At 28.9% G+C, this 17,482-nt stretch overlaps 1 protein-coding gene and 1 long non-coding RNA gene across 3 annotated transcripts in view; one reads left to right on the forward strand and one right to left on the reverse strand.

The window, feature by feature from the left end:
• LOC143074921 (uncharacterized) overlaps positions 1-16,313 on the reverse strand; it is a 36,163-nt gene extending 19,850 nt beyond the window's left edge. Inside the window, exons 1-2 of the long non-coding RNA XR_012978169.1 lie at positions 16,148-16,313; positions 14,841-14,997 (exon numbers count right to left, since the gene is read on the reverse strand). This is a non-coding gene — a long non-coding RNA (uncharacterized LOC143074921). The remainder of the gene's footprint in view (positions 1-14,840; positions 14,998-16,147) is intronic.
• Positions 1-17,482, forward strand: part of LOC143074919 (uncharacterized) — a 101,899-nt gene that overhangs the window by 49,692 nt on the left and 34,725 nt on the right. The gene's annotated exons all lie outside the window — the stretch shown is intronic.

The raw sequence follows: 17,482 nt of genomic DNA on the forward strand, positions 1-17,482 counted from the left end.
TGAAAATCCAAGTTGATTTGAAAAAGTTATTAAAAAAATTAAAGTGTACTATCTCTATTTTGTCCGAATTGCAAATCCTAGCTTTTTTATACCAAGATAACTTTAATTCTTAAATTTTACAACAATACAACAAATAACAAATTGACATGGGATTCAGTAAGCTTAATATATATGTAAGATTGCTGCATAGTTTGATGAACATCCAAGTTGATTTGAAAAAGTTATTAAAAAAATTAAAGTGTACTATGTCCATTTTGTTCGAACTGCAAATTCTAGCTTTTTTGACCCAGAGTAATTTAATTTTTAAATTTTACAGCAATACAACAAAAAACTAAATGAAATGGGATTCATTAAGCTTAATATATATGTTAGATAGCTGCATAGTTTGATGAACATCCAAGTTGATTTGAAAAAGTTATTAAAAAAATAAAGTGTACTATGTCCATTTTGTTCGAACTGCAAATTCTAGCTTTTTTGACCTAGAGTAATTTAATTCTTGAATTTGACAGCAATAAAACAAAAAACTAAATGACATGGGATTCAGTAAGCTTAATATATATCTAAGATACCTACATAGTTTGATGAAAATCCAAGTTGATTTGAAAAAGTTATTAAAAAAATTAAAGTGTACTATCTCTATTTTGTTCAAATTGCAAATCCTAGCTTTTTTATACCAAGATAACTTTAAATTCTTAAATTTTTCAGCAATATAACAAATAACGAATTGACATGGGATTCAGTAAGCTTAATATATATGTAAGATAGCCGCATAGTTTGAAGAACATTCAAGTTGATTTGAAAAAGTTATTAAAAAAATTAAAGTGTACTATCTCTATTTTGTTCGAACTGCAAATTCTAGCTTTTTTGACCTAGAGTAATTTAATTTTTAAATTTTACAGCAATACAACAAAAAACTAAATGACATGGGATTCAGTAAGCTTAATATATATCTAAGATACCTACATAGTTTGATGAAAATCCAAGTTGATTTGAAAAAGTTATTAAAAAAATTAAACTGTAATATCTCTATTTTGTCCGAATTGCAAATCCTACCTTTTTTATACCAAGATAACTTTAATTCTTAAATTTTACAGCAATACAACAAATAACTAATTGACATGGGATTCAGTAAGCTTAATATATATGTAAGATAGCTGCATAGTTTGATGAACATCCAAGTTGATTTGAAAAAGTTATTAAAAAAATTAAAGTGTACTATCTCTATTTTGTTCGAACTGCAAATTCTAGCTTTTTTGACCTAGATTAATTTAATTTTTAAATTTTACAGCAATACAACAAAAAACTCAATGACATGGGATTCAGTAAGCTTAATATATATCTAAGATACCTACATAGTTTGATGAAAATCCAAGTTGATTTGAAAAAGTTATTAAAAAAATTAAAGTGTAATATCTCTATTTTGTCCGAATTGCAAATTCTAGCTTTTTTGACCTAGATTAATTTAATTTTTAAATTTTTCATTTTCAGCAATACAACAAAAAACTAAATGACATTGGATTCATTAAGTTTAATATATATCTAAGATACCTACATAGTTTGATGAAAATCCAAGTTGATTTGAAAAAGTTATTAAAAAAATTAAAGTGTACTATCTCTATTTTGTTCAAACTGCAAATTCTAGCTTTTTTGACCTAGATTAATTTAATTTTTAAATTTTACAGCAATACAACAAAAAACTCAATGACATGGGATTCAGTAAGCTTAATATATATCTAAGATACCTACATAGTTTGATAAAAATCCAAGTTGATTTGAAAAAGTTATTAAAAAAATTAAAGTGTAATATCTCTATTTTGTCCGAATTGCAAATCCTAGCTTTTTTATATCAAGATAACCTTAATTCTTAAATTTTACAGCAATACAACAAATAACAAATTGACATGGGATTCAGTAAGCTTAATATATATGTAAGATAGCTGCATAGTTTGATGAACATCCAAGTTGATTTGAAAAAGTTATTAAAAAAATTAAAGTGTACTATCTCTATTTTGTTCGAACTGCAAATTCTAGCTTTTTTGACCTAGATTAATTTAATTTTTAAATTTTACAGCAATACAACAAAAAACTCAATGACATGGGATTCAGTAAGCTTAATATATATCTAAGATACCTACATAGTTTGATGAAAATCCAAGTTGATTTGAAAAAGTTATTAAAAAAATTAAAGTGTACTATCTCTATTTTGTCCGAATTGCAAATTCTAGCTTTTTTGACCTAGATTAATTTAATTTTTAAATTTTTCATTTTCACCAATACAACAAAAAACTAAATGACATTGGATTCATTAAGTTTAACATATATCTAAGATACCTACATAGTTTGATGAAAATCCAAGTTGATTTGAAAAAGTTATTAAAAAAATTAAAGTGTACTATCTCTATTTTGTTCGAACTGCAAATTCTAGCTTTTTTGACCTAGATTAATTTAATTTTTAAATTTTACAGCAATACAACAAAAAACTCAATGACATGGGATTCAGTAAGCTTAATATATATCTAAGATACCTACATAGTTTGATAAAAATCCAAGTTGATTTGAAAAAGTTATTAAAAAAATTAAAGTGTAATATCTCTATTTTGTCCGAATTGCAAATCCTAGCTTTTTTATATCAAGATAACCTTAATTCTTAAATTTTACAGCAATACAACAAATAACAAATTGACATGGGATTCAGTAAGCTTAATATATATGTAAGATTGCTGCATAGTTTGATGAACATCCAAGTTGATTTGAAAAAGTTATTAAAAAAATTAAAGTGTACTATGTCCATTTTGTTCGAACTGCAAATTCTAGCATTTTTGACCCAGAGTAATTTAATTTTTAAATTTTACAGCAATACAACAAAAAACTAAATGAAATGGGATTCATTAAGCTTAATATATATGTTAGATAGCTGCATAGTTTGATGAACATCCAAGTTGATTTGAAAAAGTTATTAAAAAAAATAAAGTGTACTATGTCCATTTTGTTCGAACTGCAAATTCTAGCTTTTTTGACCTAGAGTAATTTAATTCTAAAATTTTACAGCAATACAACAATAAACTAAATGACATGGGATTCAGTAAGCTTAATATATATCTAAGATACCTACATAGTTTGATGAAAATCCAAGTTGATTTGAAAAAGTTATTAAAAAAATTAAAGTGTACTATCTCTATTTTGTCCGAATTGCAAATCCTAGCTTTTTTATACCAAGATAACTTTAAATTCTTAAATTTTTCAGCAATACAACAAATAACGAATTGACATGGGATTCAGTAAGCTTAATATATATGTAAGATAGCCGCATAGTTTGAAGAACATTCAAGTTGATTTGAAAAAGTTATTAAAAAAATTAAAGTGTACTATCTCTATTTTGTTCGAACTGCAAATTCTAGCTTTTTTGACCTAGAGTAATTTAATTTTTAAATTTTACAGCAATACAACAAAAACTCAATGAGATGGGATTCAGTAAGCTTAATATATTTCTAAGATACCTACATAGTTTGATGAAAATCCAAGTTGATTTGAAAAAGTTATTAAAAAAATTAAAGTGTAATATCTCTATTTTGTCCGAATTGTAAATTCTAGCTTTTTTGACCTAGATTAATTTAATTTTTAAATTTTTCATTTTCAGCAATACAACAAAAAACTAAATGACATTGGATTCATTAAGTTTAATATATATCTAAGATACCTACATAGTTTGATGAAAATCCAAGTTGATTTGAAAAAGTTATTAAAAAAATTAAAGTGTACTATCTCTATTTTGTTCGAACTGCAAATTCTAGCTTTTTTGACCTAGATTAATTTAATTTTTAAATTTTACAGCAATACAACAAAAAACTCAATGACATGGGATTCAGTAAGCTTAATATATATCTAAGATACCTACATAGTTTGATAAAAATCCAAGTTGATTTGAAAAAGTTATTAAAAAAATTAAAGTGTAATATCTCTATTTTGTCCGAATTGCAAATCCTAGCTTTTTTATACCAAGATAACTTTAATTCTTAAATTTTACAGCAATACAACAAAAAAACTAATTGACATGGGATTCAGTAAGCTTAATATAAATGTAAGGTAGCTGCATAGTTTGATGAACATTCAAGTTGATTTGAAAAAGTTATTAAAAAAATTAAAGTGTACTATCTCTATTTTGTTCGAACTGCAAATTCTAGCTTTTTTTACCTAGATTAATTTAATTTTTAAATTTTTCAGCAATAAAAAAAAACAACTAAATGACATGGGATTCAGTAAGCTTAATATATATCTAAGATACTTAAGTAGTGTGATGAAAATTCAAGTTGATTTGAAAAAGTTATTAAAAAAATTAAAGTGTACTATCTCTATTTTGTTCAAACTGCAAATTCTAGCTTTTTTGACCTAGATTAATTTAATTTTTAAATTTTTCATTTTCAGCAATACAACAAAAAACTAAATGACATTGGATTCATTAAGCTTAATATATATGTAAGATACCTACATAGTTTGATGAAAATCCAAGTTGATTTGAAAAAGTTATTAAAAAAATTAAAGTGTAATATCTCTATTTTGTCCGAATTGCAAATCCTACCTTTTTTATACCAAGATAACTTTAATTCTTAAATTTTACAGCAATACAACAAATAACTAATTGACATGGGATTCAGTAAGCTTAGGTTTACTTACTATTTTAATAGCTTAAGAGTAGAATAATATTGTAAATGAGTGGAAAACTGGTTTTCTAAATCTTAATCACAAAACACGACACAATTGGTAAATACAAAACTTACAATATGTTTATATTGCAGGTGTTTTAATTATAATTATAAATTATAATAAATTATAAATTAAAAAATCATTAAATTATAAATTAAAAAATCATTAAATTATAATCCTGGTACGTATTGATACCTATTTTAATATTATTATTTTTTTATATAAACACACCTGTTGGTGACCTTCTGCTGTTGTTTTTTTATTTGTCGGGTTGTTCTCTTTGACACATTCCCCATTTCCATTCTCAATTTTACATAATATTTTAAATATATAATATAGTATAGTTACAATAATGAAAAGTTTACCTTATCCATAGCTATTCTTTAATTCTTTTTTATTTTTCATATTAAAATGAACATTTTATATATATGCTTATGTGTTTATTTAACCTAATGAGTATGAGTATGAGTATGAGTTCTTCAACTCAAATAGCCCTTTTATCTCTTGATTAGCCATTTACAATCACAAAGATGCACAAATTACTTATCAAAACAAATAATCACTTAAAAGAATTTAATTATATTCCCTTTAATTTCATATGTTTTATTTTTAATCCAAATAATTATCTACCTTGATTTTTCATTCTTTTTGTGATTGTTTATGGCTAATTAAGAGATAAAAGGACCTTTGAGTAAATAAATTCACACTCATACTAATTGGGTTAAAATAACACATTTGAATATTTAAAAAAAGTTAATTATTATATGAAACAAAAGAATTAAAGAATAGATCTATACATTTTTTAACTGGTCTAATAATTGATTACTTTCTAACTTCAGATTGGTTTGTTAGACATAAATGAGAAGAAATTTAAGTTCAGAAATTAATATATTGATGTGGCATAAAAAATACATGCTAATATTTTCTATTTTATTAGAAAATTATACAAAGACATTACAATTCTGTTTTTTTTGTGGAAAATACAGAGGAATACTTTTACAAAATTGAAAGTTTTACAAGAGTCAGGTGTGTATGATTTACATTGACCTCAATGAAAGTGACACTTCTTTTATTTTATTAATATTCTTGTCAAATCAAAAAACAAGAATTTGATGTTCCAACTAACCCATATAGTACACTTAAAAATTTAATTTATAACTTTTTTTAACAACCCTTTGATTTAAATCAAATTATACATCTCATGTAGTTTGTGTATTGCCTCAGTTCAAAAATAAAAATAATCGTTGTCATAAAACCTAGAATTTGCATTTCAGATTGATTAAGATAGTAAATGTAGTACAATCTCCTGTCAATTCAAGAATTTAAATAATCTTGGTAAAAAAAATTTGCTGTCCGACTCAATTTTTTAGAAATAAATTGAGAATGGAAATGGGGAATGTGTCAAAGAGACAACAACCCGACCAAATAAAAAACAACAGCAGAAGGTCACCAACAGGTCTTCAATGTAGCGAGAAATTCCCGCACCCGGAGGCGTCCTTCAGCTGGCCCATAAACAAATATATACTAGTTCAGTGATAAATCGAGAGATTTGTCATTGCCGATCTATTTATATGAGACGTCCTAAAATTATACTCAATGCGCACTTAAATGAAACAGTTGCCACTTGACGTTTAACTATAAACAAAATCAATCAACCGACATAATAGATTCCAAGAAGAGAACCTCGTATACTTTTTTTTTATTAAATCATTGTAAATAGTACAAATGAATTCAGACATGTCAGTGTTGGTACGGATTCGTTGGTACTTTGATGATGTGGCATAATAGTTTTGTTTTACACGTACACCATCATGAACTCCTATATATGATGTGACTGTTATTATAAATAAAGAGATGAAATTCTGACATTCTCAATTTATTCAGAATATTTTTTGCATTAATGGTTTTCCAATATTATTGATTACGTCTACATTTACGGTCCTACTAAAATGTGAACAGGAGCGCCAGGAGAAGACATTAAGGCGCTCGGTACAATGGTATTCGGGTATATAGATTTGCAAATAAAAGTGCACATATGATCAGTTTTGGTCAAATAGTTTTGTTTTCCAAGTCAGCATGAGGTATTAAAACTACTGAAATTTTGTTACGTATCAATATTTTGAATAAAAGGAGGACACGCTGGTATCCTAAATTTATGCGAACAAAAATTTGTTGTTATTAAATTGCAATATTGCTGTCCATTGTCATGATTATATTATACAATGATTCCTGACATAAAAAATATGGCTGATTAATACTATGCGGGTATGCCATGGTGTATATAGATTTACAAATTAAAGTGCACATATGGTCAGTTTTGGTAATGCGGTCAAATAATTTTGTTGTACAAGTCAGCTGGAGGTATCAAAACTACTGAAATTTAGTTACGTATCAATATTTTGAATAAAATGAGGACATGCTGGTATTATAAATTTATGTGAACAAAAATTTGTTGTTATTATATTGCAATATTGCTGTCCATTGTCATGATTGTATTATACATTGATTCTGGCATAAAAAATATGGCTGATTAACTATGCGGGTATATAGATTTACAAATTAAAGTGCACAAATGGTCAGTTTTGGTGGATGTGGTCAAATAATTTTGTTGTACAAGTCAACTGGAGGTATCAAAACTACTGAAATTTTGATAAGATCAATATTTTGAATAAAATGAGGACATGCTGGTATCCTAAATTTATGCGAACCAAAATTTGTTGTTATTATATTGCAATATTGCTGTCCATTGTGATGATTGTATTATACATTGAATCCTGACATCAAAAATATGGCTGATTTACTATGCGGGTATATAGATTTACAAATTAAAGTGCATATATGGTCAGTTTTGGTGGATGCGGTCAAATAATTTTGTTGTACAAGTCAACTGGAAGCATTAAAACTTCTGAAATTTTGTTACGTATCAGTATTTTAAGTAAAAAGAGGACATGCTGGCACCCTTAATTTAGGTGAACAAAAATTTGTTGTTATTATATTGCAATATTGCTGTCCATTGTCATGATTGTATTATACATTGAATCCTGACATTAAAAATAAGGCTGATTTTCTATGCTGGTATATAGATTTACAATTTAAAGTTCACATATGGTCAGTTTTGGTAATGTGGTCAAATAATTTTGTTGTACAAGTCAGCTGGAGGTATCAAAACTACTGAAATTTTGTTACGTATCAATATTTTGAATAAAATGAGGACATGCTGGTATCCTAAATTTATGCAAACCAAAATTTTTTGTTATTATATTGCAATTTGGCTGTCCATTGTCATGATTGTATTATACATTGAATCCTGACATAAAAAATAGGGCTGATTAACTATGCGGGTATATAGATTTACAAATTAAAATGCACATATGGTCAGTTTTGGTGGATGCGGTCAAATAATTTTGTTGTACAAGTCAACTGGAGGTATCAAAACTACTGAAATTTTGTTACGTATCAGTATTTTAAGTAAAAAGAGGACATGCTGGTATCCTAAATTTATGCGAGCCAAAATTTTTTGTTATTATATTGCAATTTTGCTGTCCATTGTCATGATTGTATTATACATTGAATCCTGACATAAAAAATATGGCTGATTAACGATGCGGGTATAAAGATTTACAAATTAAAGTGCACATATGGTCAGTTTTGGTGGATGCGGTCAAATAATTTTGTTGTACAAGTCAACTGGAGGTATCAAAACTACTGAAATTTTGTTACGTTTCAATATTTTGAATAAAATGAGGACATGCTGGTATCCTAAATTTATGCGAACCAAAATTTGTTGTTATTATATTGCAATATTGCTGTCCATTGTCATGATTGTATTATACATTGAATCCTGACATAAAAAATATGGCTGATTTACTATGCTGGTATAAAGATTTACAAATTAAAGTGCATATATGGTCAGTTTTGGTGGATGCGGTCAAATAATTTTGTTGTACAAGTCAACTGGAGGCATCAAAACTACTGAAATTTTGTTACGTATCAGTATTTTAAGTAAAAAGAGGACATGCTGGCACCCTTAATTTAATTAGGCTAACAAAAATTTGTTGTTATTATATTGCAATATTGCTGTCCATTGTCATGATTGTATTATACATTGAATCCTGACATTAAAAATAAGGCTGATTTTCTATGCTGGTATATAGATTTACAATTTAAAGTTCACATATGGTCAGTTTTGGTAATGTGGTCAAATAATTTTGTTGTACAAGTCAGCTGGAGGTATCAAAACTACTGAAATTTTGTTACGTATCAATATTTTGAATAAAATGAGGACATGCTGGTATCCTAAATTTATGCAAACCAAAATTTTTTGTTATTATATTGCAATTTGGCTGTCCATTGTCATGATTGTATTATACATTGAATCCTGACATAAAAAATAGGGCTGATTTACTATGCGGGTATATAGATTTACAAATTAAAATGCACATATGGTCAGTTTTGGTGGATGCGGTCAAATAATTTTGTTGTACAAGTCAACTGGAGGTATCAAAACTACTGAAATTTTGTTACGTATCAGTATTTTAAGTAAAAAGAGGACATGCTGGTATCCTAAATTTATGCGAACCAAAATTTTTTGTTATATTATATTGCAATTTTGCTGTCCATTGTCATGATTGTATTATACATTGAATCCTGACATAAAAAATATGGCTGATTAACGATGCGGGTATAAAGATTTACAAATTAAAGTGCACATATGGTCAGTTTTGGTGGATGCAGTCAAATAATTTTGTTGTACAAGTCAACTGGAGGTATCAAAACTACTGAAATTTTGTTACGTATCAATATTTTGAATAAAATGAGGACATGCTGGTATCCTAAATTTATGCAAACCAAAATTTTTTGTTATTATATTGCAATTTGGCTGTCCATTGTCATGATTGTATTATACATTGAATCCTGACATAAAAAATAGGGCTGATTAACTATGCGGGTATATAGATTTACAAATTAAAATGCACATATGGTCAGTTTTGGTGGATGCGGTCAAATAATTTTGTTGTACAAGTCAACTGGAGGTATCAAAACTACTGAAATTTTGTTACGTATCAGTATTTTAAGTAAAAAGAGGACATGCTGGTATCCTAAATTTATGCGAACCAAAATTTTTTGTTATTATATTGCAATTTTGCTGTCCATTGTCATGATTGTATTATACATTGAATCCTGACATAAAAAATAGGGCTGATTAACGATGCGGGTATAAAGATTTACAAATTAAAGTGCACATATGGTCAGTTTTGGTGGATGCGGTCAAATAATTTTGTTGTACAAGTCAACTGGAGGTATCAAAACTACTGAAATTTTGTTACGTTTCAATATTTTGAATAAAATGAGGACATGCTGGTATCCTAAATTTATGCGAACCAAAATTTGTTGTTATATATTGCAATATTGCTGTCCATTGTCATGATTGTATTATACATTGAATCCTGACATAAAAAATATGGCTGATTTACTATGCTGGTATAAAGATTTACAAATTAAAGTGCATATATGGTCAGTTTTGGTGGATGCGGTCAAATAATTTTGTTGTACAAGTCAACTGGAGGCATCAAAACTACTGAAATTTTGTTACGTATCAGTATTTTAAGTAAAAAGAGGACATGCTGGCACCCTTAATTTAATTAGGCTAACAAAAATTTGTTGTTATTATATTGCAATATTGCTGTCCATTGTCATGATTGTATTATACATTGAATCCTGACATTAAAAATAAGGCTGATTTTCTATGCTGGTATATAGATTTACAATTTAAAGTTCACATATGGTCAGTTTTGGTAATGTGGTCAAAAATTTTGTTGTACAAGTCAGCTGGAGGTATCAAAACTACTGAAATTTTGTTACGTATCAATATTTTGAATAAAATGAGGACATGCTGGTATCCTAAATTTATGCAAACCAAAATTTTTTGTTATTATATTGCAATTTGGCTGTCCATTGTCATGATTGTATTATACATTGAATCCTGACATAAAAAATAGGGCTGATTTACTATGCGGGTATATAGATTTACAAATTAAAATGCACATATGGTCAGTTTTGGTGGATGCGGTCAAATAATTTTGTTGTACAAGTCAACTGGAGGTATCAAAACTACTGAAATTTTGTTACGTATCAGTATTTTAAGTAAAAAGAGGACATGCTGGTATCCTAAATTTATGCGAACCAAAATTTTTTGTTATATTATATTGCAATTTTGCTGTCCATTGTCATGATTGTATTATACATTGAATCCTGACATAAAAAATATGGCTGATTAACGATGCGGGTATAAAGATTTACAAATTAAAGTGCACATATGGTCAGTTTTGGTGGATGCAGTCAAATAATTTTGTTGTACAAGTCAACTGGAGGTATCAAAACTACTGAAATTTTGTTACGTTTCAATATTTTGAATAAAATGAGGACATGCTGGTATCCTAAATTTATGTGAACAAAAATTTGTTGTTATTATATTGCAATATTGCTGTCCATTGTCATGATCACATGTATTATACATTAAATCCTGACATAAAAAATATGGCTGATTTACTATGCTGGTATATAGATTTACAAATTAAAGTGCATATATGGTCAGTTTTGGTGGATGCGGTCAAATAATTTTGTTGTACAAGTCAACTGGAGGCATCAAAACTACTGAAATTTTGTTACGTATCAGTATTTTAAGTAAAAAGAGGACATGCTGGCACCCTTAATTTAGGCTAACAAAAATTTGTTGTTATTATATTGCAATATTGCTGTCCATTGTCATGATTGTATTATACATTGAATCCTGACATTAAAAATAAGGCTGATTTACTATGCTGGTATATAGATTTACAATTTAAAGTTCACATATGGTCAGTTTTGGTAATGCGGTCAAATAATTTTGTTGTACAAGTCAGCTGGAGGTATCAAAACTACTGAAATTTTGTTACGTATCAAAATTTTGAATAAAATGAGGACATGCTGGTATCCTAAATTTATGCGAACCAAAATTTTTTGTTATTATATTGCAATTTTGCTGTCCATTGTCAGGATTGTATTATACATTGAATCCTGACATAAAAAATATTGCTGATTTACTATGCTGGTATATAGATTTACAAATTGAAGTGCATATATGGTCAGTTTTGGTGGATGCGGTCAAATAATTTTGTTGTACAAGTCAACTGGAGGCATCAAAACTACTGAAATTTTGTTACGTATCAGTATTTTGAGTAAAAAGAGGACATGCTTATACCCTTAATTTAGGCGAACACAAATTTGTTGTTATTATATTGCAATATTGCTGTCCATTGTCATGATTGTATTATACATTAAATCCTGACATTAAAAATAAGGCTGATTTTCTATGCTGGTATATAGATTTACAATTTAAAGTTCACATATGGTCAGTTTTGGTAATGTGGTCAAATAATTTTGTTGTACAAGTCAGCTGGAGGTATCAAAACTACTGAAATTTTGTTACGTATCAATATTTTAAATAAAATGAGGACATGCTGGTATCCTAAATTTATGCGAACCAAAATATTTTGTTATTATATTGCAATTTTGCTGTCCATTGTCATGATTGTATTATACATTGAATCCTGACATAAAAAATATGGCTGATTAACTATGCGGGTATATAGATTTACAAATTAAAGTGCACATATGGTCAGTTTTGGTGGATGCGGTCAAATAATTTTGTTGTACAAGTCAACTGGAGGTATCAAAACTACTGAAATTTTGTTACGTTTCAATATTTTGAATAAAATGAGGACATGCTGGTATCCTAAATTTATGCAAACCAAAATTTTTTGTTATTATATTGCAATTTTGCTGTCCATTGTCATGATTGTATTATACATTGAATCCTGACATAAAAAATAGGGCTGATTAACTATGCGGGTATATAGATTTACAAATTAAAATGCACATATGGTCAGTTTTGGTGGATGCGGTCAAATAATTTTGTTGTACAAGTCAACTGGAGGTATCAAAACTACTGAAATTTTGTTACGTATCAGTATTTTAAGTAAAAAGAGGACATGCTGGTATCCTAAATTTATGCGAACCAAAATTTTTTGTTATTATATTGCAATTTTGCTGTCCATTGTCATGATTGTATTATACATTGAATCCTGACATAAAAAATATGGCTGATTAACGATGCGGGTATATAGATTTACAAATTAAAGTGCACATATGGTCAGTTTTGGTGGATGCGGTCAAATAATTTTGTTGTACAAGTCAACTGGAGGTATCAAAACTACTGAAATTTTGTTACGTTTCAATATTTTGAATAAAATGAGGACATGCTGGTATCCTAAATTTATGCGAACAAAAATTTGTTGTTATTATATTGCAATATTGCTGTCCATTGTCATGATTGTATTATACATTGAATCCTGACATAAAAAATATGGCTGATTTACTATGCTGGTATAAAGATTTACAAATTAAAGTGCATATATGGTCAGTTTTGGTGGATGCGGTCAAATAATTTTGTTGTACAAGTCAACTGGAGGCATCAAAACTACTGAAATTTTGTTACGTATCAGTATTTTAAGTAAAAAGAGGACAAGCTGGCACCCTTAATTTAGGCTAACAAAAATTTGTTGTTATTATATTGCAATATTGCTGTCCATTGTCATGATTGTATTATACATTGAATCCTGACATTAAAAATAAGGCTGATTTACTATGCTGGTATATAGATTTACAATTTAAAGTTCACATATGGTCAGTTTTGGTAATGCGGTCAAATAATTTTGTTGTACAAGTCAGCTGGAGGTATCAAAACTACTGAAATTTTGTTACGTATCAAAATTTTGAATAAAATGAGGACATGCTGGTATCCTAAATTTATGCGAACCAAAATTTTTTGTTATCATATTGCAATTTTGCTGTCCATTGTCAGGATTGTATTATACATTGAATCCTGACATAAAAAATATTGCTGATTTACTATGCAGGTATATAGATTTACAAATTAAAGTGCATATATGGTCAGTTTTGGTGGATGCGGTCAAATAATTTTGTTGTACAAGTCAACTGGAGGTATCAAAACTACTGAAATTTTGTTACGTATCAGTATTTTGAGTAAAAAGAAGACATGCTGGCACCCTTAATTTAGGCGAACAAAAATTTGTAGTCATTATTTAAATGAATTAAACTATTGCTGATTGTAGCTGCATAGTTCAAGGATGTATAACTAACAAGGACGTATACACCTAACATCAAATATACTTATTTTCACAAATATACATAATATGATTGAATTTGATATCGGAATATATATATATATTCAGTGCCTGTTATCATTGTAACCGAGATCGTTTTTATAATAGATAGATTGTCAGATCACAGATAAATTTGTGTTACGTTCTGTGCGTACTTATTTTCAATTATTTGTGTTTAATCCTGTTCATAAAACGGAAGTATTAATTTTCAAATTACTTTATTTTCGATGTTTCTACTACGAAACAAAGATATTAAAAATATATTTTTTTTTAAATCAACGAAGAGCGGTCCTGGTTACAAGTTAACTTAGTGTTGACCAGACCAGTCAAAAGTTAACTTGGGAACAGGTCTGGTTTTGATCGGATTTGTTCAAGCAGAAGTTAACTTTGTGGCAGGACCGGTTTCCAAGTTAACTTAGGTTAACTTTATGACAGGACTGGTTCCGAAGTTAACTTATGTTAACTTATGACAGGACTGGTTCGAAGTTAACTTATATCAATAGCGGACCTGTTTCCAAGTTAACTTTTTGGCAGACATAAAAACAGTCCTAGGTCCAAGTCCGCTTTTCAAGTTAACTAGATTTTGGTCCTAGGACTGGTCAGAGCAGTCCTACATTCGGTCACAGGTTAACTTTGACCAGTCCAAATGACTGGTTATCAAGTTAACTTGCTGTACAGGTTAGGAGTGCACCCATCTGTACATATATGTGCCTCAAAATCATTATTTTTTTAAATAAAATTAGTTATTATTCAATATTTATATTGAAACATTGCCTACCGGAAATGCATGTGTGCAGAGAAAATCATTCCACAAACATGGTTGATTTTTTATCCCTTGTACTTACAAACAGCCTCCGATCGATCATTAATGATGTTATTTGTTTGTTTTTATCAATGATAATCACATAATCTTACCTAAAAATGTTCACCGATTGTCCATAAAAAGTATTAAAACTGTTTTTTTACATCTTCCTGATCTTTGATCAACTTGTAACTTGTATTCCAGAACTTCCTCCAATAAAGGAGCACCTCAATCAATGAGTTTCCACCACCAGTTCAAAAGTACATATATCTGAAAGATTAAAATATAAAAGTCACACAGGTAGACATCAATCATCATTTAAAGGAATATTAAAAGTGTTTTGTTTATACATATGTATCGGCATAAAAATATGAGCTAATTCAATGTCCTGAAATTTAAAATTTAAAATATTTCCTCGATATTTACAGTTTATTTTCATGTGTATATATATATATGATCAGCAGAAATCGTTCTGCTGCATGTTTGCTGGTTTTACTTAAGATAGTTAACTTTTATCTGTATAACGCAGTGTAGTGTGGCCACGTACCCACACTTACTGCTTCATAGGACTTTATTGGGCTGAGTTGTAGTAAGTTTCAGTAAAGTGTGGCCAGATCCAGGCTTACTCTGTGATAAATGATGACATATATTTAGCCTGAGGAAACCCTCTGGCGAGTTCCTTAGATGTCACCTATAAGTGCATGTTAAAGGAAGGGATGGGATCCCACTAACATGTTTAACCCCGCCACATTATTTATGTATGTGCCTGTTCCAAGTCAGGAGCCTGTAATTCAGTGGTTGTTTATGTGTTAAATATTTGTTTTTTCGTTCATATTTTTATACAAATAAGGTCGTTAGTTTTCTCGTTTTAATTTGTTTTACATTTCCATATCGGGGCCTTTTATAGCTGACTATGTTCATTGTTAAAGGTCGTACGGTGACCTATAGTTGTTAATGTCTGTGTCATGTTGGTCTCTTGTGGATAGTTGTGTCATTGGCAATCATATTTATACCACACCTTCTTTTTAAGTACATATGCAAAAAATATCGAAATAGAACAGCACAGACTGATATTGGACATACTGTTATGCCTAAGGGTAGGATTTAAGATTGGTAGGTTTTTATGTATCATGTTTCATTCTTTTCTTGTGTTGATCAGAGAATTCATTTCTACTTTCACTTTCATTTTCGTGTTCCAGAACTCTGAGCTGCACTGTTATATTTATGAACGGACTATGCATATGAACACTTTATATTTCAGGTATCGCGGCCGTATTGTATTGTATGTATTATATTATTGTTTATGGGAAATATTGATAGATCATAGGACAGGGTTCGTTCTCACTGTTTGACCAGAGGGGTACTTTGACAGGATCCCAGCTTTAGTTTGACCCGTATATCACTTGTCCCTTTTGCTCACCTGTTTTATTCAATCATGTTAAGGGTCTTTAATGTAACCAAGATACGTTTCCACTAAGGGTTATTCTTGATAAGCCCATACCTCCCCTTTTCCCTCGACAGTTGTGTATTTCTATTTGTTTTTGCGCCATGTTCTATAGTATTGCCGTGGGAACTTCCGGTTTTAAGGACCAATCGGAATGGACAGAGATAACATAGTTTCCAGAACCCGGTATCATGTATATTTAGAATTAAAACCAATCGCTACGTTAATTGAGGGTGGTACTGAACACGGAAAATGTGAAATAAAAATCGCAAAAACGTAGCACGAAAAATAAAAATTGGGAAAAATGAAGCACGAGAAATTAAATCGTAAATATTCAGAAAAAAAGTACCAGCAGTTATTACTAAGACGTTCTTGAAGACCATGTAGACATTATTAATCACTGTTGTTAATATGGACATAAAAGACCTTGTGGTCATTTTAACCGTCTGCTACTCACATCTGATTTGAAAAAAAAATATTATCATGATGGACTTTATTACATGTATAGCAATTGCAGTTCGGACGAAATAGAGACAGTACACTTTAATTTTTGGCAGTGTCTGCGCGTACCCGCATGCGGGTACGAATAGTCAAATTGCCGTTCTAGGCTGCGCGTACCCACATCCGGTTTTCTAATAAAATGCCATTGGATCGGGTATAAAACGTGAAATATCTACGGAAATTATCGATAGAATGGGGAAGAACGAGTGAAAAGTATGAAAAATAATATTTTCAAATTGTATTTATTAAATAATGATACATAGAAATCATTGCAAAATTAAATGCACAATGATGGAAAATAGTCCCTGTAAAAGAAAAACATGATAGAAAGTAATACTATTACAAAATTTTAATGCAAATTTAAAGAATATTTTTTTTATAAATTAAAAATATACCCATATGATATTTTAAATTAATCTTTAAGTAAAATATAACACAGAAACTAAAATTTTGAAATATATAAAACTACTAAAATTAAAGCATGAGTTTATTAAAATTTAAATTTAAAGAAGCAAGTAATAATGAATAATGAAACGTGAACGTAGGCTGGCAACATTTGAAATGTGCAGCCCGGGGTTGAAATCTGTGCCAAAACAATCATATGTTACAAATCTTAATTAGTGACATGAATCTATTGTAATTGGTTTAAATTGATATTATAACTTGCTTCTTTAATTTTTATAAACTCCAGCTTTAATTTTAGTAGTTTTATTTTTCTTTTTTTTCTTTTCAGGGACTGTACAGTTTAATTTTCCATCATTGTGCTTTTAATTTTAAATAATAAATATAATTTGAAAATATTATTTTTTC

Source organism: Mytilus galloprovincialis, chromosome 5 (assembly GCF_965363235.1).
Source record: "Mytilus galloprovincialis chromosome 5, xbMytGall1.hap1.1, whole genome shotgun sequence".
Lineage (NCBI taxonomy): Eukaryota > Metazoa > Mollusca > Bivalvia > Mytilida > Mytilidae > Mytilus > Mytilus galloprovincialis.